The sequence below is a fragment of the Panthera tigris genome, chromosome B4 (genome assembly GCF_018350195.1).
Source record: "Panthera tigris isolate Pti1 chromosome B4, P.tigris_Pti1_mat1.1, whole genome shotgun sequence".
Lineage (NCBI taxonomy): Eukaryota > Metazoa > Chordata > Mammalia > Carnivora > Felidae > Panthera > Panthera tigris.
In genome coordinates, this window is record NC_056666.1 from 87,896,028 (window position 1) to 87,919,834 (window position 23,807).

Genomic DNA, 23,807 nt, shown 5'->3' on the forward strand with positions numbered 1-23,807 from the left:
ATCAAGGTCTGGAGGCAGGTGAACAAAATTAGTGGGAAAATTAATAAAGACAGCATTGTGTAATGAGAAAAGGATTTAGATCTGTGTTCACTGACTTTCTGGGGAATATCAGTGGCAAGTCATACTGTATATCTTTAAAAGTATACAGAAACCTTACCCTTTCCCCTGGTTTCCCGAATAGAAGTAACAGTAAAAAACCTTGGGAAACCTGCAAAGGGAAATCTCCCAAGGGGAGAGGCTGAGAGAGTATGTGGGTTGTGTAGTGAGTGGGAAGCACACTGCGCAGGACTGGGGTTTTTCCCAAGTCCCAAGAAGAAATAATATCTGCATGATAGGAGGTATGACCCCTATTTTCTCTTACCTCTTCTATCTTTTCCACCAAGGAACTTGGCTCAGACCCTAAGAGAACTCACCAAGGACTTAGAATATGAGCGATCATAGTTGCCTCTTCTGATACTGTTTCAGTGGGAAAATGAATTTAGTTTCCAAACTACCAACCTAGAACCTTCCTATTTGTCTTCATTATAATTCTTTGAAAATATGGAGCTGCCAAGTAGTTTGAAGGAGTTTGGCTTGGAATAACCAAGGAAGAATGTTCTTATATCAAGGGAAAGCATTGCCTCTTGAGTAGAGCTGTATTCACCAGCAGTTGGGTTCAGACACGTGAGGTATGTCCAGAAAATTATGTCCATTTTTTGAGGGAACTAAAGAATGTTCTAGGAGTTAATTTACCCCTTGGTACCTCTAGCTTGACCTAGAAAGGCAGAAGCAAGGGGTGATTCCAGATACTTTGCGTTGTTTCCTTAGCTTTGTCCTTAGCCCAATCCTTATGGACTGGGTGGGATCCACTGGGGGTGGGGTGGCGCTGATGGTATATCATCAGTGACATCTGAAAGAGCTATTTTACAAAAACTCCGTTAGACCTTAGGGTACCAGGATCAAAGTCTTGGTACTTCATATCACTTTCTCAAATCAGGTGTGGCACCTAAGGGGCTCCCCCATGACACTGGAGGTACCTGAGGACACTGGGAGGTGAAGGGGGTGGATAGGTTGTCAAGGAGTTAGAGCAGAGGAGAGAGACAGGGCAATTTCAGGACAGCTAAATGGCCATCACACTTCATTTTTGTGGCAGGTGGAATTCTTCAAGAGGCTGGAGTCCCATATGGAGAGACAGGAAAAGAGCAAGTAACAAAAGTAATACATTTGCAAGTTACATACTTTGGATAGATTATGTCATCGAATCCTCACAAAAGCCTTATGAATGGCATACTAATTTGTCCCCGTTTTCCAGATACGGTTTTTGAAGAAGACGTCATTTCAGTACATTGTCCAAGGTCACTTGGCCAGCAAGTAAAGACTGCAGCTTTCAACTCAAGCCATCTGATTCCAGAGCCCTTGCCTTCAGTCATTTCCTTCAGGTATGCCCTCGTATTTGTGAGGGCTGGAAATACTGTGGCACAATGCTCGTTAGTGCAGTTCGCTTGCTCTGACACAGCTAGCAGAGTTGGAAATCCTCAGTTTCACAGTGGAGCTCTGAGGCCGTAAAAAAAGAAAGATAGGAGAAGTGTTGGCAAGGAACCTCTTTTTCTTTCTCAGCAAAATGCACACATGTTTTAACAGTAACTACTACCGGGGGTATAATAATTATCCTGTGGTCAGTAGAGGGTTTTTAAAGACACTTTCTTCAGGGATAAGCATTACACTTAGGCATGCATTAACACACACACACACACACACACACACACAAATGTGTTTAGCATCTGTAAATATTTTTTTGACCGTGAAATTCCTAGAACAATAAGCACCACTTTCTCATCTTTAAATTTTTCCAGGTGGCAAGATATCTGTGGGTGAGGGAATAGGCAGAGACTTGACTGACCTCTTGAGTTAGTAAAATGAGATGTGGGAGGGAAAGAAAAAACAAAAAAAACAAAAAAAAAACCACAAGGTGATTGTCCTACTTTTGTAAGGTGGCGCCATCTACCTCAAGAAGGCTGAAATAGAAATATGACCAATTAATTTATACGTTACCTTTCTTTTGAAGAATTAAAAATGGCTTCACAATTAGATTTCTCCTCATCACATATTTCTTTGAAATATAGCTATCTATTGATTTCCTTTTTTAGTCATTTTTGAATGCCCTTGTTATACTGAAAGTCACTGTGCTGGGTAATGTGGGCCTGAAAGTGAAAACACACCAACATGGCCACTGGCTTCTAGACTGCCATCTAGTGGAAGAAAGGTGAAAAGGCAGATAATTATGCCAGGCACGATGTAGATAAATATGCTCAGAATAACGGTACTGATTTGCACAGGGTGTTATTGAATTAAACTCATCTCTAGGGATGAGGATGTAAGGAGTAAGAAAGTGGTTCTCAAGGATGGAACTCCTGTTGTAAGTGCTGCAGGATGCACAAAGCCAAGTAAAGGAGTGGCATGGCCGTGGGAGGCATAGTCCATCTATACACAACCATGCAGGCAGCTTAAGCAAAGGAGAAGGTGGTGGTGGGTGGGTGAACTACGTACAGTGAAGAGTTGCTGGAGCTTAGGCTGGGGAGGTTGAGGCTGAGACTGAGGCTGAAGTCAGGAGCCTGCTCACAGATGCCTTGCCCATGTAGACTCTGCAGACTGGAGCCAATCCGAGGCCAAATTCTCACTGCTTTGAGGATGTATAGAATTTTTCCACAAAGCTAAATTTATTCAATGGAAGTGACTGTCCATTTTCCTGGGATTACATTGCGTGTGTAGTTTTAAATTATCCTTTTGTTTTTATCAAAGGATTTTGATAGAAGGTGTTTTGTTGTTGTCCTTCTTTCGCATGCAAATTTGGCATCTTCATTGGTAAGTTACTAATATGAAAAAAAAAATTATCCTGGTCCGGAAGTTGAACAGTCTGAGAACCACTGCTGCAGAACGAGTGAGCCTTTGAAGGGATTTAGCCATGGGATGCCATAGCTCAATTTACATTTTAAACAATTTCTTCAACTGGGGCACCTGGGTGGCTCAGTCAGTTAAGTGGTTAAATGTCTAACTCTTGATTTCGGCTCAGGTTGTGATTTCACGGTTCATGGGTTCAAGCCTCACGTGGGCTCTGTGCTGACAGCTCAGAACCTGGCGCCCACTTTGGATTCTGTGTCTCCCTTGCTCTCTGCTCCTCTGCCACTCATGCTCTGTCTCTCTCTCAAAAATAAATAAACATTAAAAAAAATTAAAAAAAAATTTTATTAAAGAAAAAAAATTTAAGTTTATTTATTTTGAGAGAAAGAGAGAGAGTGAGGGTACAGGTGAGGGGCAGAGAGAGAGGGAGGGAGAGGATCCCAAGCAGGCTCTGAACTGTCAGCACAGAGCCTGATGTGGGCTTAAACTCACAAACTCCGAGATCATGATTTGAGCCGAAATCAAGAGTCAGACGCTTAACCGACTGAGCCACGCACGTGGCCTCTAGGTACATTTTAATACACATTTTCTATCCCTGTCCCCTCACCTCTACCCCAGCTCTTACAAGAAATTGAAATTAGCAATCAGCTCCTGTCAGATGTTATAGTTCAAACAGGTCTTGTTTGCAAGGGCGATCATAAACCTTTGGCCACCTTAGAGAAAACTGGTTCTAACCATGTATCTGGAACCAGTTGTGAAATCACATTGCTTTTAGTATTGAGGCAGAAGCTACATCCTAAAAGTTAGCTGCGTGCTCTCCGGAGAAAGAAGTTTTGATGTGTGTAAACATGGTGAATTAGTCAAGGAACTAGAATTCAAATTGCAGATATTCTGATCCAACCACGCATTATAACTGAGCAGAGAGTAGTAGTACAAAATAACATACTGAGACCCTTTGCTCGGCAGCTGGCAAAAGATACAGCAGAGACCCCAGAGGACTGCTGGGAAAGATTCGTTGAATGATAATGAAACAATAAAAGGCCATATCCCCTGAGTTTTGATTCTACTTGGCTCTGATAGAAAAGTATGCTTGAAATGTGGAAAACACTCAGAAATGAATTTGGGAAGGCTGCATCACGTGGCATTAGAGCAGGAAATTAACTTTGAAAGGAACACAGCATGGAAATAAGATTAAGCAAGAAAGGTATTGAGAGTTGCTGAAATACCTTGTTCTTAAGTGAGTGGCAGGTCTTTGAATTCAACAGCCAGTAGTTAAATCAAAACATTAAATAATCATTCTTAACAGTTTGCATTTGAGGAGCAGGGGGCAGAATTGTGTTAATGTCTCTGAACTGACTCCATCTTATCACTGAAGTGCTTAGTGTTGCCATAAGGCAACAGGAGATAAGTGACTTTCAATAACTTTCAGTAAGCACATAGTGGACTTAAGGTAAATGAGCTGATAAAATTTCATGAAACAACACATTTATTAGAGATATATGGAGCACCTACATGCCGTGAAAGATTTTACCTCGTGGGTGCAGCACACACGGTTTGTTGCCTATACTCCATCCATTCCCTTTCTTTCATCCTCCTAATAGTATTCAAATTTTTCTTTGGGAAGCAGCTGTTTCTTCTGTAGATCAGCCCTTCAGTTTTGGTGCAACGGCCTACACCTCCAGCTGCCTATCCCTAGCAGGGAATCTCGTCTTCCATGCCACAGGGATTGGTTGAGGGACCCCTGGTGGAAGCCAATCAGTGCATAGTTTTTATCCTTATCAGGGGGTGGTCCAATCCGTGTGAAGCTCTCAACTTTTGTCCTGCGCTGCCCTCTCCGAGTGAGCGGGGTTACTCCTCCGGAAGTGAACAGGGAAGCTTGCAGGTCTAGTTGCTGGGGGCAGCCATCTTGTTCTGAGAGCAGCTAGCCTGAAGTCCGAGTCCATACCCAGAAGAGAGGAGACCCGGGAGGACGGTGGAAAAACGGAGCCAGAGCGCTTATGAGATCAGGTCCAGGGCCTCCCTTCTCCCGGGCTTCCCAGTTTCAGGATCCAGTGCATGCCATTTGTTGTTTGCCAGTTTATTTGCTCGTTGATGAGTTGGTTGGTTGGTTGCTGACGCAGAGGGATGGAAGGAAGTATAAAGCTTGTCTTTACATTCGTACAAGAAACGCAAACCTTGGTTCTTTATACTTCAGGTTGATTGTGGAATGACTGCTGTTTCTCCCTCACCCTTTTCTGGCAGGTGGTATTAGCAGGAGAAACACTTCTGTCTCTTTCTCTCTCTTTTTTAATGTTTTATTTATTCTTGAGAGAGAGAGAGAGAGAGAGAGAGAGAGCGAGTGGGGGAGGGGCAGAGAGAGAGAGGGAGACATAGAATCCAAAGCAGGCTCCAGGCTCTGAGCTGTCAGCACAGAGCGTGATGCCGGGCTCAAACTCAGGAACTGTGTGATCATGACCTGAGCCGAAGTCAGACGTTCAACTGACTGAGCCAGCCAGGCGGCCCTGAAAGATTTCTCTTTTTAAAAAATTTGTAGCTATTTCATTCCGAAGAACCAGAGATTTTCCTTCAAGCTCTGTTGAAGGAAACACAAGATGGTGTTCCTTGCCAGAGAGAGCCAGGAGTAAGACCGTGGGAACTAGAAGGACATGGGGGGAAAATGACCACAATTTCCCCTGACTCCTTCTCCAAACAGAATAAGCCTGTTACAAGGCTTTCCCCCTGAGTCTTAAGACTTCATTTTGCCAACGTATGGTAAGAGGTTGGTGCTTGAGGTAAGACTTGTCTACCAGTGGCATTCAGATTAATATAGCCCTGCCTGAGTAGGGGGGCCAGTCTGCCAGGGGCTTGGGTGCACAAAGGACTGAGAATCTCCCAGGGGAGATCTCATTTTCTGGGAGGCCCAGGAGGCAAGCTTGGCCTAGTGAAAAAAACCTCAGTTTTTAGAGCAGAGAGATAATTCGGAGTAGAGCCTCAAGTGGATTTACATGTGGTTCCTGAGATGGGAAATAGAGGGTTGTGGTAAAAAATGCAAGAAGCTAAAAAGGGAAGGAGGAGGAGGAGAAGAGAGAAAAAGAATGTGGCTGGGCAGGGGCAGTCTTCAGGTGCTGGCCATAGCCACTGTCCGTATGAACTTGGGTTTCTGCTGATTTTGGGGGTGGCTCTGTCTCTAGCCTAGACAGGATAATGGCCACCACTGGTGTGCTGAGAATTATTTAAAAAAAAAAACCCACAAACAACCCCAAACCCCGTGATGATAAAATAAAAGGAGACCAGGTAGCAGCAGGAAATGTAGCTGGTAGCAATCGCTTGGAAGGAAAGGCTGCAATTTCATGTGAAATTACTAGTTCTTCAAACATTAACAAGGTATCGAGCTTCTTTCACCAGAAAAATGCAGGGAAAAAGCTTTTATTGCTCTCTTGTGCAACATAATACCAATTTGATGGATTTGTAGAGGAATACCAACAGGTTCGTCTCTGAAAAGAAAGTCTGGTGCCAAGGAAAATATGTCATGTGGGAAACTACTCGGAGGCAGTAATGGAGCTCTAGTGCACTCCGGCCAGACACTCCCAGGGGCCAGAGCAGAAAGTCTCACAGACTAAATCAAGTGCTCACGTTACAGGGGTTATTGGATCAATATAAAACGTCTACCCAGTAGCAAGGAAAAGAGATCTGGGGTAAGTTTATACACCTAGGATAGAGTAGAAGGACCACACGACTGAAGCCCGTATCACACAGTTCTTTCAGTGTCCTTTCCCTTTCCTTCTCTCCTTTCTTTATCCCAGTGCTTCTCAACTCTGTGGCATCAATTCTCATGATGGGGTGATTCCAAAGACTGGCGCCGAGTTTGAACAAGGGGCTTAGCGAGCTCAAAGTGGCTGGAGTCGACACACAGTGGCCGGGATGCCTGGCCACAGCTGTAGTTCACTCACTCGTTTGCTGCACAGCTGTGACCTTTATCTCTTAGGCAGAGTATATGCAAAGCCACCATGGGTTCCCAATGGCCGACCAATTTAGAGATGACATGTGTCAGTCTGAAGGGGGCTTGGTTTGTACCTTTTGCTTTGGTCCTTCCCTTATTTTCTCTTTATGAGTAAACACTCTTGAGTCTGTCTTTTAAAATATCACGGGGTGCCCGGGATTGTTCTGTCGGTTAAGTGTCCGACTTCGGCTCAGGTCACGATCTCCCAGTTTGTGAGTTCACACCCTGCATCGTGGTCTCTGATGTCAGCACAGAGCCTGCTTTGGATCCTCTTCCCCCACCCCACCCCCACTTTTTTCTAGCCTTCCCCTGCTTGTGTGCATGTGCTCTCTCTCTCTTTAAAAAATAAATATTTTTTAAAAATTATGTATTTCTTTCACTCTGTCTTTAACGTGTCTTCCAGATTGCCAGCCCGGAAGCTTATCTTTCGAATTCTTAACAGCACATCTTTTGAATTCTACTCATGTCTTGCAAGCCACTTGTTTACTTGCTATTGTTATTTAACACATCGTATGAGTCTTATCCATGCTACTAGCTTTTTCCTGTTGGCTACAGTAGAATTGAATATTCTCATTAATAGCACAGACACCTGACAGAATATAAGTTTTGCCTGCCTCACGCACAGAGCACATCTCACCATCACCTATGTTGCAGTGAAAGAATAGAACCAAACAAATCAAAAACATGGTCTGTACCCTTTAGCATCATAGAAAAAAATTAAAAAAGAAGCACCTGGGTGGCTCAGTCGGTTAAGCATCCTACTTCAGCTCAGGTTATGATCTCACGGTTCGTGGGTTCAGACCCCAGTTCATGGGTTCGGGCCCCGCGTCGGGCTCTGTGCCGACAGCTCGGAGTTTGGAGCCTGCTTCGGATTCTGTGTCTCCCTCTCTCTGCCCCTCCCTCACTCATGCTCTCTCTCTCTCAAGAATAAACAAACATTAAAAAAAATGTTTTAATGATAAAAAAAGAAAATTAAAAATTTTTTTTAAGTTAAAAAATTTAATAAAAAATTTTAATTAAAAATAAATAAAATAAAATTCAGGTCACATATGAGACAATTAAGGAGAATTACTAATTTAAAATAAAGAGCCTCATGGCACATTTGGTCACATAGCAGATGTAAATGGGTTGTGAGAGCAACATGTCAGAAGGAAAGGCCAAATTGTTTAGTTAGCAAGGAAAACAATACAGCTGGAGAGAGGCAGCATTACATCCACAGAGGACAGAACTCATGTGATGAAGAGAATAGCTGTACTTACTAGTGTTCTGTACATATAGTATTTTATATCCACACGACCACTCTGAAAGATGGATACATGGAGAGGAAAGCGAGGTACGGGCACCACTCAGCTAAGCAGCAGCCGAGCTGGGGTTTGATCCCAGGTTGTCCCTGTTCTTTTTCACCATGAACCTGCGTAAGATGACAGACATGGAGGGAAGAATGTGGTGGTTAAATGGGAAGTTGGAGGCCATAGAACATTTTTTTTAAGTTCATTTATTTTGAGACAGAGAGAGCTAGTGTGTGAGAGCAGGGGAGGGGCAGAGAAAGACAGAGACAGAGACAGAGACAGAAAATCCCAAGCAGGCTCCACACCACTGCCAGTGCAGAGCCCAACACTGGGCTTGAACCCGATCATGACCTGAACCAAAATCAAGAGTCAGAGACTTAACTGAGTCACACAGACACCCGGGTCATAGAACATTTTTATTTGTTTCACGAAAGAGCAAATGGAAGCCTCTGAAAATGGAACAATATGAAATCAGAATTGTAAGTTGCCTACTAAGGGAAAGTGCCTTTGAGTAAATGAAAATGAAGCAACCTTTGCCTATCCAAGTTTATCCAAGTTCAATATATATAGTATACTTTCTAAGCCTTGAAATGTTTAAAGTGTGTGTGTGTGTGTGTGTGTGTGTGTGTGTGTGTGTGTGTGAATAGTAGCATACAAAGGTTATTAGCTGAATTTATTAAGCTAAAGACAAAGGTCTCAAGTGAGATTCCTATGTGTTACATATTCTGAGCTTTCTCACCCATGGTCCAAGGAGATAATATTGTCAAGTGTATACAGCATATATTCTTATGTGTTTAAAAATACATCTTAATTTCTTTGCATGCATGGACATCACATTTTGTAAAACATAAATAATTGCAAAATGTCAAAAAATTTGATGACCAGAAGGTGGAAATATTTCATCAGTTGGACCTATTGTCAATCATTTCAGATCTTTTAACTACTCAGATTAAATTCATTGGGATTTCTTATTTTTTCCTTTCCTTACTTGAATCACATTCCCCCACCCCCACTGACTATAGTATCTCGGTTTAACTTCTGGTGGTAAGGATAGTTGCTATAATTGATATCTCCTTATTGCAGTTGTGTTTGACAAGCTTAAATTAAATAACATAACTGACAGTTTCTAAATCTAAACACGTAAGTAAATTGCATTCTTCCACACATTACAAAGTGGGTTACTGGCAGAATAGGGTAATAACTATGGTAGAGATGTGTAGGAGAGCTGTCATGAGTTTGCCACCATGGAAAACTAGTTCCACATCTAATTTCTGTCAAAGAAAATGACCTATATACCACTCAAAAGCAAAACCATTGAGGCAGCCTTTAATTGGTTTTTGTAATTGGTCAAACATATTTAGTTACCTGGCATGTATTTTTCAGCTAAATTATGTTGAAAAGCTCATCAGAAAGCTACATGACTTAATGTTTGACATTTCAAGCATGTATTATCAAATTTTACTGGAAAGTTATTAGCACTTTCAAAATTTCAGGCTAATGAAATAATCATTTTTGACCTTTGATTGTTTACCTGTCTGGGGAGGGAGCGACACCAGAACTGTTTTCTGAGGTAAGTGAGGCCCTGCCCGTGGAACTCCCCTGGTTTATTTCTGTGACCTAGTCATGGTGGATCTTCACAAAGGGCATGAATCTTGGTAGGCATTTTGATTTTCATGAGTTAACACTCTTTATCTGCTCACCAAATCTTATTGAACTGTTCTTGCCAGGAATAATGACTACCAACTCCTGATGACCAACTCTCAAGAGTGTCATGGGGCGATGAGCCCACTGATTTCCCTAGTATTCTGATGTCTATACCTGAATCAAGCCAAATCATGAGGGACCACATGGTGTTGGCCCTTGTGGAATAGCACTCTCTTGGACGCTGTGCTCTTGCATCTTGTTGGGATATTAAACTGCCATTAAACTATTGAATTTATAACTTACTAGCCAATCTCCTTTCCATGTTGCATAAATCTTATTTTGCCACTCTGGCTTTGGTGTCAGTAGCAGAAACCAGGGGATTTTGCTTTATGATCTCTTGGTCTAGGTGGCTGCCTGCTGATTGGGATACCCCTCTGACTGGTAATTCACAGTGGGGTGGGTTGGTGACAGTGGTCTATTTCTGGAACAGTGGTCCTTCACTTTCTCAATACCTACTCAAGGGTCTTTCCTTCTGGATGTTGCCTAGTTTCCTGAATATCCTGAATATCCTGAATATCTTGAATATCTCCTCCCATAATCCTTCTCATGGTTTCCTTCCACCATCCTCATTGCTCAATGCTGCCATCCTTTTCCACAGAACAATGATCTTTCACATAGAAGAACAGAGGTTCTGGCCCTCGGTCCTTCTTCTTTCTTGGGTTTCTCCTGGATCTTAACAGTCTCTCTATTCATGTTAGTGTCTAGTGACTTCTCAAGAGGGAAGGCTGAACACTGGTCTCAGGTCCTCAGGAGCAGAGGAGGAAGTGGCAGATGCTTCAACTCTATTTGAAGTATCTAAAGTCAAACATTTCACCATAAATCTTCAATACTCCTCATGTACAGATGTGACTTCAATATTCACTTCCAAGTTGAGCTGAACCAAGCCCAGTTCAGTGTAGGCTCGATTCCAGTGTGAGGTGAAGATTATACTTTTATATCCTTTCTTTTTCTGTCCAAATCTCAGCTCTCCATCTCTCAAAACCCGTTGTTCAAATGTTTTCAGGAATTTCTCCAAGATTTCCATATGGAAAATTTTAAAATTTTATTAAGAGATGTAAAAGAGAACCTGAATAAATGGAGAGACTTACCATGTTATGGGAAGGAAGACAGCATCATAAAGATGCCAATACTCTGCAACTTGAATTATAGGTTCAAAACCATTCCAATCAAAATTATGGAACTTGCTAAACTAATTTCACAACTTATATGGGAGAGAAAAGGGTCAAAAATAGCCAAGATACTTCTGAAGTATCAGGTTTCAGAACTTAATGGGAAGCTATGATTAAGGCAGTGAGGTGACAGTATAGGGATGCTCGTGGGATAGATATCTACATGGTGTCAAAGTACCATCAAATGCTTATTGATTAGATATTATTATATGTTCAAAATACTTAATAAATTTATAAGAGAGAAATTTGGCAGACACAAAATACATCAATTAATGAAAGTTAACTTCACCAATAATGTGACAAATCAACATCATGTACCTCTATATAGGATGCACTGAGAATGACACAGAATCACTTCTGTGGTCTCCTGGCCCCAAATGTATAACCTAGAGGTAATTGTGAGGAAACACTAGACAGATCCAAAATGAAGGACATTCTAGAAAGCAACTGGCCTGTACTTCTCAGAAGTGTCAAGGTCATGAAAGACAAAAGACTGAGGAACTGTTCCAGATCAGAGGCTAAGGAGACACAACAACAACATGCAGCATGAAAGACACTGTTGGCACAACTAGCAAAATTTGAATGGAGTGTGTGGTTTTGGTGGTGGTGGTATAGTAATGCTATCCTCTCAGTTTCAGTGGTTGTATTTGTTGTGTAGGAGACTATATTTGTTTTTAAGAAATGCATACTGGGGTGCCTGGGTGGCTCAGTCGGTTAAGCATCTGACTTCGGCTCAGGTCATGATCTTGGGGTTTGTGAGTTCGATCCCTGCATCAGGCTCTGTGCTGACAGCTCAGAGCCTGGAGCCCGCTTCAGATTCTGTGTCTCCTCCTCTCTCTGCCCCTCCCATGTTCATGCTCTGTCTCTCAATGCCTCTCAATAATAAATAAATGTATAAAAAAATTAAAAAAAAAAGAAATGCATACTAAAGTATTGATGAATAATGGGTTTTTTGAAAGTTACTCTCTGAAATGGTTCAGAGAAAAAGATCACACACACACACACACACACACACACACAGACACACACACACACATATACACGAGGACAGAGAAGAAAATGAGAATAACGTAAATGATAGAATGTTAACAGCTATGGGGTGGGTGAAGAATATGGATAGAAATGCTTTATATTTTTCTCTCAACTTTTCTGTAAGTTTAAATTATTTTAAAATAAAGAATTAAAGATGAAGTTGGGAATTTCTACAAATAAAAAGGAAAGCATACATGACATAACATAAGAATGGAGGAAAACAAAGAAACGTTGCACCCAAGAGCATTTATATGTGGCTTATAAGGCCATGATGACCTACATATTTGGCCTCATTAATGGTGCTGATCAAGACCACAGTGAGGCACCATTTTGTATCTGTTTAACTGTCAAATTTAAAAATCTGTAAATTAAAAAAAATCTGTAAATATCAAGGATTTAGTTTCAAATGATCCATTATAAATGGCTGGAGGGAACATAATTTGTTGCCGTCACTCTAAACAACAGCTCATCATTATCTCCAAATGTTGAACATTTACATACCCTGTGACTCAGCAATTCCACAAAAGGTGTATAGCTAAGAACATCACTAATACATAACCTTGGAACATGTACAGTATGCTCATGGCACTACTATTTACAATAAGAAGAACCTGGAGGGGCGCCTGGGTGGCTCCATCAGTGAAGCGTGTGACTTCAGCTCAGGTCATGATCTCACAGTCCGTGAGTTCAAGCTTCACGTCGGGCTCTGTGCTGACAGCTCAGAGCCTGGAGCCTGCTTCAGATTCTGTGTCTCACTCTCTCTCTGCCCCTCCCCTGCTCATGCTCTGTCTCTCTCTGTCTCAAAAATAAATAAAAACACTAAAAAAAATTTTTTTAAAGAAAAACCTGGAAAGGACCTAAATGCTCATCAGTGGAAGGATGAAATGAACTATGGCACATTTGCACCATAAATAATTTTAGCAATATAACATGAAACAAAAAAGGAAGTCATCCCGCAATCACATACAGCATGATACCATTTTGCAAAGTGAAAATAACTAAAATTTTTAAAATGATGAATATATAGTAAGTTCATAAAACTGTATAAAAAGAATGCAAGAGATAGTGGATACACAGGATGTGTGTTTTTGTTGCCATATAGAACACTTTGAGGTGAGTTAATGTTTCTATTTCCAAAAAAACAAACTTTTGGTAACTTATTTTTTTTTTTGTAAGAGAGAGGGGCACAAGTAGGGGAGGAACAGAAAGAGGGAGAGAAAATCCCAAGCAGGCTTCCAACTGTCAGTGCAGAGCCTGATGTGGGGGTTGAGCTCATGAACAGTGAGATCATGACCTGAACCGAAAGCAAGAGTTGGACTCTTAACCAACTGAGCCACCCAGGTGACCTGGCTTTTGCTAACTTTTAATTAAAAGGCCCTTGTGGCTTTTATTCATCAAATTCTAAAAGTCTGAAGGTTCAGCCTTATCCAAGGTATCCATTAAACAGATTTGGCCTGTAGTTTATTGTGGTGGACAAAATAAGAAATGTTATACGCTAAAATATAGTCTTCATCAAGACAGAGATTTTTAATATCTTTTGTGTTTACTATTGTATCTCAGGGATCTAGAAGAGTACCTGGAACATAGAAGACAATCAATAAATAATATTTCCCAATAAATAATAATATTGAATGAATGAAAACTGTTTTCCAATGTTAAAGGGTAACACTGAAGTAATATGAAGTGTCCAGTTGGTGGAGCCCATGTTGCATTTGTTGACAGTATATGACAGAAGAATTGGAAAATTCGGGAATGAATGCATCTATATCCTCGCGTGAATATTAGGTGGTTCTATGGGAACCCGTCATATGTTTAGATTTTTCTCTGATACATACGAATTGGCGCCAGACTTCAGCCTTTTTCGTTTGGCATTTGTTTGTTTGATTAACAACTTCCTAATAATAGAAAATTTAAATCATTTGGTCTTTGAGTCAGTGTTAAGTGAAAAGTTTCTCCTCTCTGTGAACTTCACCTAGATTGTTAAATTTATTGCATTTATTTCTGGCTGAAAGAGTGTTAAAGAATGAGAAAAAATGTTTAAAAGAGAATGAGAGGTCATAGGTGGTAGAGTATGTAATGTAACTGTCAACTCTGGTGACATGCTTCTAAAGGAGAACAGAATCAAAGCAGTTTTCTCTATCATGTAGTTTAAAAGACCTGGCATTCGTGTAAATGCAGTGTATCTGAATCAAATTATTTTATTTATTCAGTCTTCTTCCTTGAGTCACTGACCTAGATGCTCGTGGTCATATGGTTCTGTACACCTGCTAACCAGGCCCACTTCTCACCCCTTCCCACTTTGGAAAACTTTGCTGTGCTCTTGGAGCTCAGAATCTGTCATCTGCAGATTTCCTAGGCCCTCTACTTCTCTGAATAGTCTCTTTCCTTTTTCGCTCAGTTGAAAGCTGGCTCTTGTGTGAGGACCCTGCTTCCCTGCCTCTCTCACTTTCCCTCCATGCCCTCTTACCAGGGGGCTTGGAGGGGCCTGTCTGTGCCCTGTCGACCATTCTCCTTCCACTCCCTGAAAACTCCCATCTTTGAAATCCTTACCATCAAACTGTTCTACAACCCTCACTTTCTTCATCATCCACTTCCGTCCCTCCTCCTCATTTCTTTCATATTTTTAGCTCCTGGCTTACTGCCATTGTCTTCTTAAAACTCCTGTAACAATTTTTGGTTATTTCAGTATTCAGATAAATGATCCTTTCAACACTCTGGGCTCTTGGTTTCTTAACCTCATCTTCTCCCAGGATCTTGTCTGTTTCCTTACTTCAGTCCTCCCTCCCACGGTCATACTGGCCCTGTGTTGACCAAACCGATTTTCTTACCTTAACCGCAGTTTCAAGCACCCACTTCTCTACAACCACAGCCTCTCTAGCTCAATGTCTCTGACGCCCTCACTTTTCCAAGCCCTGCAAGACCTTCAATCCACTGATCTGACCAGCTTTTCTCCTTCTCTCGCTCTCCCTCATGACCTCATTTTACAGCCATACTTGGCCTGGATTCCATGCTTTGACATCACAGTAGCCCCCTTGCTTCATCTTTCATCACAGGTGCTTGGAAAACCCCAATCCTAGCTTACGTAATTCGCTGCCTGCTCCACACCTGCCTCCTTGCAGGTGAACATGACTGGATGAAACTCTGCAGCCATGACCCCCGGGGCACATATGAAACGCACCCCCAGTAACCTCACACTGGCCTTTCCTGCTGCCTGCAGCCCTACTGCCTCTCCCTGGCCCATTCTTTCTCCCATTTTTCTCGGCCAGTGTTTTTTCACATTGTGCACTAAAAAAACAAAACAGGTTGGAACAGAATAGAACTTTTTTTTTTAATTTTATTTTTAATTTTTTAAAATTTACATCCAAATTAGTCAGCATATAGTGAACAGAACAGAACTTAATAGCACATAATAAGGATACATATTATTTCATGAAATGCTTGTTTCAGTTATATATATATATATACCTACATTTACATATACCTGTGTTGGGTTAGGATATAGAAGGTACTTTGCATTGAAAAAAAAAAGTTCAGGGTCATCTGGTGGGTTGAGCGACTGAGTTCGGCTCAGGTCATGATCTTCTGGTTTATGAGTTCAGCTGCATAGGGTTTGGTGCACGGCAGGGCAGAGCCTGCTTCGGAACCTCTGTCCCTCTCTCTCTCTGCCCCTTTCCTGCTGGCACTCTCTGTCTCTCAAAAATAAATAAAAAACTTTTTAAAAAGTTCAAGAGGGACACCTGGGTGGCTCAGTTGGTTAAGTGTCCTACTTGGGCTCAGGTCGTGATCTCACAGTTCATGGGTTTGAGCCCCGCATTGGGCTCTGTGCTGACAGCTCAGAGCCTGGAGCCTGCTTCGGATTCTCTGTTTCCCTCTCTCTCAAAAAAACATATATATATTTTTTTTAATAAAAGAAGTGCAAGAAGCACTGTCTTAGGCAATTACTTCACATCTCCTCTCACCTCAATCTTCCATCACCTCCTCCATCTCCTCACTGTCATCTGATGGCCCAGCTTCCTACTGTACTAAAGAATGAGGAGGAGTTAGAGAATCTCTTTGCCTGCCCAGCTGCCTGTGCCCATATTGCATTCTCCGTCTTGTTACCATCTGCATCCCTGAGCCCCTTCCCTCCACTTGTCTCCTAGATTCCCATCAATTCTCAGCTTCATAAGGACACTTCTTATTAATTGTCACGTAATTAGTTAGAACTTCATTCAGGTTCTTTCTTTCTTTCTTTTTTTTAAGTTTATTTATTCTGAGGGAGGGAGGGAGAGAGAGAGAGAGAGAGAGAGAGAGAGAGAGAGAAAGAGAGAGCACAAGTGGGAGAGGAACAGAGAGAAAGGGAGAGAGAGAATACCAAGCACACTCCACACTGCGATTGCAGTGGAGACACAGAGCCCTGATGCGGGGCTTGAACTCGCAAGCTGCAAGATGATGACCTGAGCTGAACTCAAGAGTTGGGTAGTCAACCGACTGAGCCACCAGGCACCCTTCATTCAGGTTCTTTGTAAAGGTTCATCAATTCGCCCCTCTCTGTTAGATCATTCTTACTAATACCAAAATTCTGCAATAGCTCCCATCTTTAAAACAAATACCAAAAAACAAACAAAATCTTTTTTGATTCTTCTCTAGTTACTGTGTCATTTCTCTGCTCATGTTTACACCAAAACTCCTTTAAAGAGTTGTTCACACTCGGAGGTCTGTCCTCCCATTTCCATTTACCCTTACTCCAAAGAGGTTTTTGCTCCCACTATTCTTTAAAACGTTTTAATCAAGGGTGTCAGTGACCTTCACTTTCTTAAAGCCAGTGAACCTCCCTGAGAGAGATCACTCTCTCCCTCTTGAAACACTTCCTTGTATAACTTTCTGGACACCAAGAACTGCATTCCTGGTTGTCCCCCAACTGTACCTCCTACCACACAGGTCATTCCTTGTGATTGTTGGAGTGCCCATGTTGGAGTCAAAGTGCCCAAGGTCTCAGTCCTTGGACCTCTTCTCTTATTTATTTATATATACCCCTTGGAGATTTTGTCTAGTCTCATGGCTTTAAATAGCATTTGTATACTGATGATTTCCAAACTTAAAGAGCACAGATCTTTCCCTTTGAAGCTCCAATTCATATAGCCAACTGCCTCCTTAACCTCTCTCTCACTTGGGTGCTTTATAGACATCTCAAGTTAAGTCTGAATGCCTGCTTGGCCCCTCCCATAGTCTTCCCCCTAACACGTAACTGGAACTCCACACCTGTAGTTGCTCAGGGTAAAAGCCTTAGTACCAGCCTTGACTCCTCTCTTTCTTTTACATACTACATCCAGTTGATATCACCAAATATTGGCTTTATGCTCAAAATATAACCTGAATTTAACCACTTTTAACTACTTCCACAGCTTCTACCTTGGCCCAAGCCACCGTGTGTGGGAGATATTGGGGATATAAACAGGAAAAGGCATGCTTGGTTGAACTCATCTGATTAATAATTGTAATGTAACAGATTAGTGTGATAATATAAGAATAATCACTGTAGGGTGAAACATGCAGTTTGGAAAATCTTTGTAAATAAGGTGACATTGGAACCAGATCTTGAAGGATGAGTAGAAGTTGGTTAGGTGGGAGAGAGTTTAAGGCAGAGAAGGTAGTGCATGGAGGGATGGTGTGACCTGGGAATGATAAGAGATTTGAGAAAGCTGAAAACAATTTCTTTGTCAGTGTCATACTCTGAATGCTAATAGTGGAGCACTTGAAAGAGGACCAGAATGTAGATGTCTTCCAGAAGCATTTTCATTTTGTTCAATGACCATTTTGAAGGCAGATGTGGGTCGAATGTGTTATATAGTCATATCTGTGATGTTTCGATGACTTCCGGACTTTGCAAATCTATAAATAGCTCTAATGTTTGAAGTTCTTTAAACCTAGACCTGTATGTAATATAATCTATTTTACTCAGAGTTCTGAAACAAATACAAGCACATTGTGTCTGACCCTAGTAGTTTTCTATTAATAAATTAAACAAGCATTTACTGAATACTTTCAATATAGCAGACACTGTACTAAGTGTTGTAAGGGATAACAAAAGTCAAACTATCAGGCCATGAAAAGACATGGAGGAAACTTATATGCATATTATTAAGTGAAAGAAGCCAATCTGAAAAGGTAACATACTTTAAATTTCTTTTAATGCCTATTTATTTTTGAGGGAGGGAGGGTGAGAGAGAGAGAGAGAGAGAACATGAACAGGAGAGGGACAGAGAAAGAGAGAGAGAGAGAGAGAGAGAGAGAGAGAGAGAGAGAGAGAGAGATGGAGACCTAGAATCCAAAGCAGACTCCAGGCTCTAAGTTTCAGCACAGAGCCCGACTTGGGGCTCGAACCCACAGACTGTAAGATGATGACCTGAGCTGAGGTCAGACTCTTAACAGACTGGGCCACCCAGGCACCCCAGTAACATGCTTTATAATTCCAACTATGTGACATTCTGGAAAAGCCAAAATTATGGATATAGTAAAAAAAAAATCAATGGTTTCCAGGAGGGGAGAGGGAGATTGATGCATAAACAGAGCACAGAGGATTTTCAGAGCAGTGAAAATACTCTGTATGATATTATAGTGATGGATACATGTCCTTATATATTTGTTTAAATGCATAGAGTGACTCTAGTGTAAACTATGGAATTTGGGTGACTTGTTTTAATGTTTGTTTGTTTATTTATTTAGAGAAAGAGTACAAGCAGGGCAAGGGAAGCGAGAGAGGGAGAGTGAACATACCATACAGACTCCACGCTGCCCATGTGGAGCCCAACGCAGGGTTCAATCCACAAACTGTGAGATCATGACTTGAGCTGAAGTCAAGAGTTGGATGCTTAACCAACTCAGCCACCCAGGTGCCCCTGGACTTAGGGTAATTAGGATGTGTCAGTGTAGATTCATTCTTGGTTTACAAATGTTTCCTTCTGGTAAGTGATAGTGATAATTGGGGAAGGCTAGGTGTGTATATGGTGCAGGGAGTGTATGGGAAAAGTCTGTACCTGCCTCTCAATTTTGTTGCAAGTCTAAAACTTCTGTAAAAAAAATAAGTCTTTTAAAAAAAAGTCAAAGTTAATGTTCTTAAGGGGCCTTATGTCTTTTAAAGAGTGATGTGCTAGAAAAATAGATCAGAAGGCCAGAAAGAATATATTTTACCCTCCTGAAAATGTCCATTCAAGAAGTGTTCAAACAATAAATAAACAGTAACTTATAACAATTAATTAGAAGATTAAAATACTTACATTTGCCAGTCTGCAAAATTAATCTGTCAGTGTAAGAAAGTTCTGGCATGGAAATCCATTTTTCCTTCATATCTTTCTGTTTCAGAGAATGAAGTGTGTCTTTTGTTATTGAGTCTCTCACTCTAGTCCCTTGGTGGCTTTCTGCTGGTTTCCTCTGGGATGTTGCTGAGACTGAGGGAGAAGATAAGAAAATGAACACAAGGCAATGAGGAGGTCATTTTTAGTGAGCTTTTCTTTGTCATCCACCTTTTCATTTCAGAGGCTTCTTCTCCTAACAGTTCCTAACATTCTCATAACTCCTATCCTAATATAATTTATCCTGTGACTGTGGAGCCCTGATACCTCCTCCCTGCCCACCTCTGACGTCACCCTGTTTCCTTTCTTCTTTTCTCATTCAGCTTCTTTAAGGGTCACCCTACACTCACCGTCTCCACTTCCTCACCTGCCTTTCATGTATCAATTCTCTGCAATTTGGCCTCAGTGCCCATCATTCCACCAAACCCTCCTTGCCAACATAAGCACAAGCCCAATGGCATTCATCTTGCCAAACCCAATGATTATTTTCTTGTTCTTATCTTTTTTGGACTACTCTGCTGCAATTTTCACTCTTGATTTCTTTTTCTTTCAAACTCTATGCCCTTGACTTTCATGAACTACTCACCCCTGGTTATGCAACTTCTTCCTGCTTCCTTTGATTGTCTTCCTGGGCTAGTCCTTCTTTGCCTTTTCTCAGTGACTCTAAGCTCTGTCCTTGGTTCTTTGCTGCTGCTTCTGTTTGTGCCCTCCACAAGAAAACTCATTTTTTCTTACCATCTTAGATTTCTTACTCTGATTGTCAGAACCTGGATTGTATAGCAAATTGCCAACAGCATATGTCTGCTTATATATCAGTCTTCTGCTTGTAGTCACTTGATGTCACTCTACATGGTGAAACTGGAACTCATTTTCTTCCCCACCATACCCCAAACTTGTTCCTTCATCATCTCATTGCTTTCCCTTCCTCCCCCCATTCTGTCATCATCTAGGATGCAGATCCTATGTCTATTTATCTCCTGAAATGATCCCCTCCCCTCCATGTCTGTTACAATTGCTTTCGTTCAGGCCACCATCATCCCTGCTGATATCACTCATAGCTTTTATGTCATATTGTTTCATGCCTCCGTGAGTTTGGTCGCCTTCACCTGAGGCACCTTTTCTTGGACTGATAGACTTATTCATCCTTCAAGACTTGCTCAAGAATCCTCTTCTCTAGGAAGTCTTTCCTGCATTATGCATAATTTTATTTTACTATCGTGAATTTATTTTTACTGCATTCACCTTTAAAAATAAATTATCTAGGGACGCCTGGGTGGCTCAGTCAGTTAAGCTTACGACTTCAGCTCAGGTCATGATCTCATGGTTCGTGAGTTTGAGCCCTGCGTCGGACTCTGTGCTGATAGTTCAGAGCCTGGAGCCGGCTTTGGATTCTGTGTCTCCCCCTCTCTGTCTCTGCTCCAACCCCACTTGTGCTCTCTCTCTCTCTCAGAAATCAATAAACATTAAAAAAATTTTTTTAAATTATCTATTTATGTGTCTTGTTTACCCCATCATGCAGTAAGCTCTGTGAGTACAGAGACCATGGTTTATTCATCATTGTTTTTGTGGTTCTTAACTCAGTGCCTGGCATATAGTAGGCTATTGAACTAAATGTAGCTAAGATTTTCCCACTCAATTGCAATCTACAAGCTTTGGTACATTACAACATGCTTGGCCTTTGACCTTGTTAAACAAACAATGACTGAGTGTTTCCTGTGTCTGGGCACTGTGAAGGAGTGATCACAATGTGCCCTGAGAACTGCAAGTGGACTAATATGGCCATAGTGGGGTATTGAGGGGGGGACAAAACCAGAGAAGAAATACAGGCCAGCTGGTGAAGGGCCATGCACACAATGGCTTTTGTTCAGAAAGAGAGTGTTCTGTGGCAGAGTGAAAAAGGATGATGAAGACAAGTTTGGAAGCAGAGAAGTCTCTCACAGAAGCAAATTTGGTACTTGGATCGCATCGCATTATGATGTGTCTATCTGGATTTCCGATATTTTAAAATAACTTTCCAATAACAGATTGTGGCTTTAAAAGTATTGAATTATATTTATTCATATATTTATTTCATAACCCTTATTAGTGAATATTAGGTGCCAAATATTATATATGTGGTTTCTTGGGGATCTCAGAGTAATAGATACCATCCTTGGCCTCAAAGAACTCATGGTCTGATGGAGGAACTGGACACAGGACTGACTCAGTATCTGTGCTATGGGAGAAGTGAGCACAGATTGCTTCTAGAGCACAGAAAGGGAATCACCTCTTAGATGGAAGTTGGAAGACCAGAGAAGGCAGTCTGGAGTAGTGACTCTGGGCAGAATTTTGAAGGATGAATAAGAATTAGCCTCTGAAATAGCCTGGAGGCCTGCCAGGTCACTCCAGGCAATGGGAACAGCTTGTGCAAAGACTCAAATGGGACAAGTGAGTTTATAGTGGCTTAATTTATGGTACAACTTGGGGTAGGACCAGGAATGAAGCAGAAGAGGTAAGCAGGCAGGCCATATTAAAGTTTACATTTTATCTTGAAGACAATGTCATAAAGAACATGATTTCTGACCCACTTTCAGTAATGGACTAGGTAGAACAGGGTAATTGCCATGCTTTGTACTTAAGAAACTGAAGTATATATAGTAAGTGAAATCATCAAAATCATTGGGGCTTTTTGGTAGAAATATGCTTAAAGAAGAAAGGTTAGTGAGTCTTTCTCTAGTCACCAATCTGTATTTCTTGATTTAGATCTGTCTCTGGCTCATATTCAGAAATTGAATCCAAGAAATCTTACAGTTTCCCAGAGGGCCAATAGTTCCTGTAATAACTACTCTCATGACATTTCCTGGATATGATAAACTCTCTCGTCCCATATTTACAGATTTCTAACACAGAGATTTTCTTCAGCTTGAGCCCTTAGATCACTGTGCAGTGTGCCCTCACAGCAAGGTAATGATTAGCCTGGCAGGGAAAGCCAGGGGGTCTCTAACAGTGGCCTTACCTGGCTGCAGTGCTATCTCCTGTATAAACAGAGTGGGTCAAAGTTTTATTTTTTAACTGCAGAATAATTTGGGTTCCTTAGAACACTGTATAATGTGTCTTAGAGCAAAATAATTACTCACCTAGCAGAAGTGGTAAGAGTATCTCTACTCGTTACATACCTCTACCTTCATTCTGAGATGTGACCCTGTCAGAGAAGGATGATGAAAGAATATAGTTTTTTAAAAATGTTTATTTGTTTTTGAGAGAGAAAGAGAGAGAGAGAGAGAGAGAGAGAATGAGTGGGGGAGGGGCAGAGAGAGGGAGACAACAGAATCTGAAGTGGGCTCCAGGCTCTGAGCTGTCAGCATAGAGCCTGAAGTCAGAACTGTGAGATCGTGACCGGAGCTGAAGTCAGACACTTAACCGACGGAGCCACCCAGGCGCCCCAGAATATAGTTTTATAATTTAATAGATGTGCCACATCCTGAGGGTGAGTTTATTTTCTGTACTGGGTTTCAAGATTGCTGTGAATTAGTGCATGTTCTTTTCAGGTGGAAATAACACTACTAGTGTTTAGGTCATTGGTGAATGCCTTTTCTAATGTTAGCCTTACTGTCAAGACTGAGGAATAAGCCACAAAGCTTCCTTTTCCACGGGACAAAATTTTGCATGTTTAGATTCTTCTGAGTAGGTTTTGCCTTCTTTTCTACCTGGATGCCCCACCCCTTTTTTTAGGTCTACATTTAGTCTGTTTTTTTTTTTTTTTTTTTTTTTTTTTTTTTTTAAGATTGTATTTGTTTTAAGTAATCAATCTCTATACCCAACGTGGGGCTCAAACTCACAACCTTCAGATCAAGATCGCATGCCCCACCAACTAAGTCAGCCAGACATCCTTGGTCTGTCCCTATTGAGTACTATTGTGTTATGCATGTACAATTACAAGCAGTCAAACTTCAGACCCAAAATGTGAGCCAAATGTTGTTGAAGTGAATATCATTCTTTTAATTCAAATTTAAAATAAGTTAATTTTTCCTATACATTAGTCTTTAACATTTAGGTTTGTTTAAAGACATATTCAATAATAAATCAGGATTCTCCACAAAGATATTCACTCATAATAATGGTGGACTGTGGAAGATTTAATAAAAATGTAAGGTCAGTCAGCTAACACCAAATATCTCCACATGGCTGCCATTCTGTTAATGTCATATTAATACGTCCGTAAATGAACCAACTTCCCTCCACTTTACAGAGGCCTCAGTGTTTTTCTAACCTCTGGAGGAAGGTAGCACAAGATTAGGGGAGTTCAGTGACATTCAGACTCAAGCCAAAATAGGATGGCACGCTAGCTTTAAGACCTTTGCAAGTTGTATAACTTTTCTCGGCCTGTTTCTTTATCTGTGGAAATGGAAGAAAAATCCCAACCTCACAGTGTTGTAATGAGAATTAA

The 23,807-nt window shown here is 41.2% G+C and overlaps 1 long non-coding RNA gene across 1 annotated transcript; it reads right to left on the reverse strand.

The window, feature by feature from the left end:
- Positions 1–1,186: 1,186 nt before the first annotated feature.
- Positions 1,187–15,047, reverse strand: LOC122240109. Its single transcript, XR_006219446.1, has 3 exons — positions 14,879–15,047; positions 8,116–8,267; positions 1,187–1,533 (listed from the first exon to the last, which is right to left on the reverse strand). It is a non-coding gene; the product is annotated as an uncharacterized LOC122240109 (long non-coding RNA).
- Between the last annotated feature and the right edge of the window lie 8,760 nt (positions 15,048–23,807).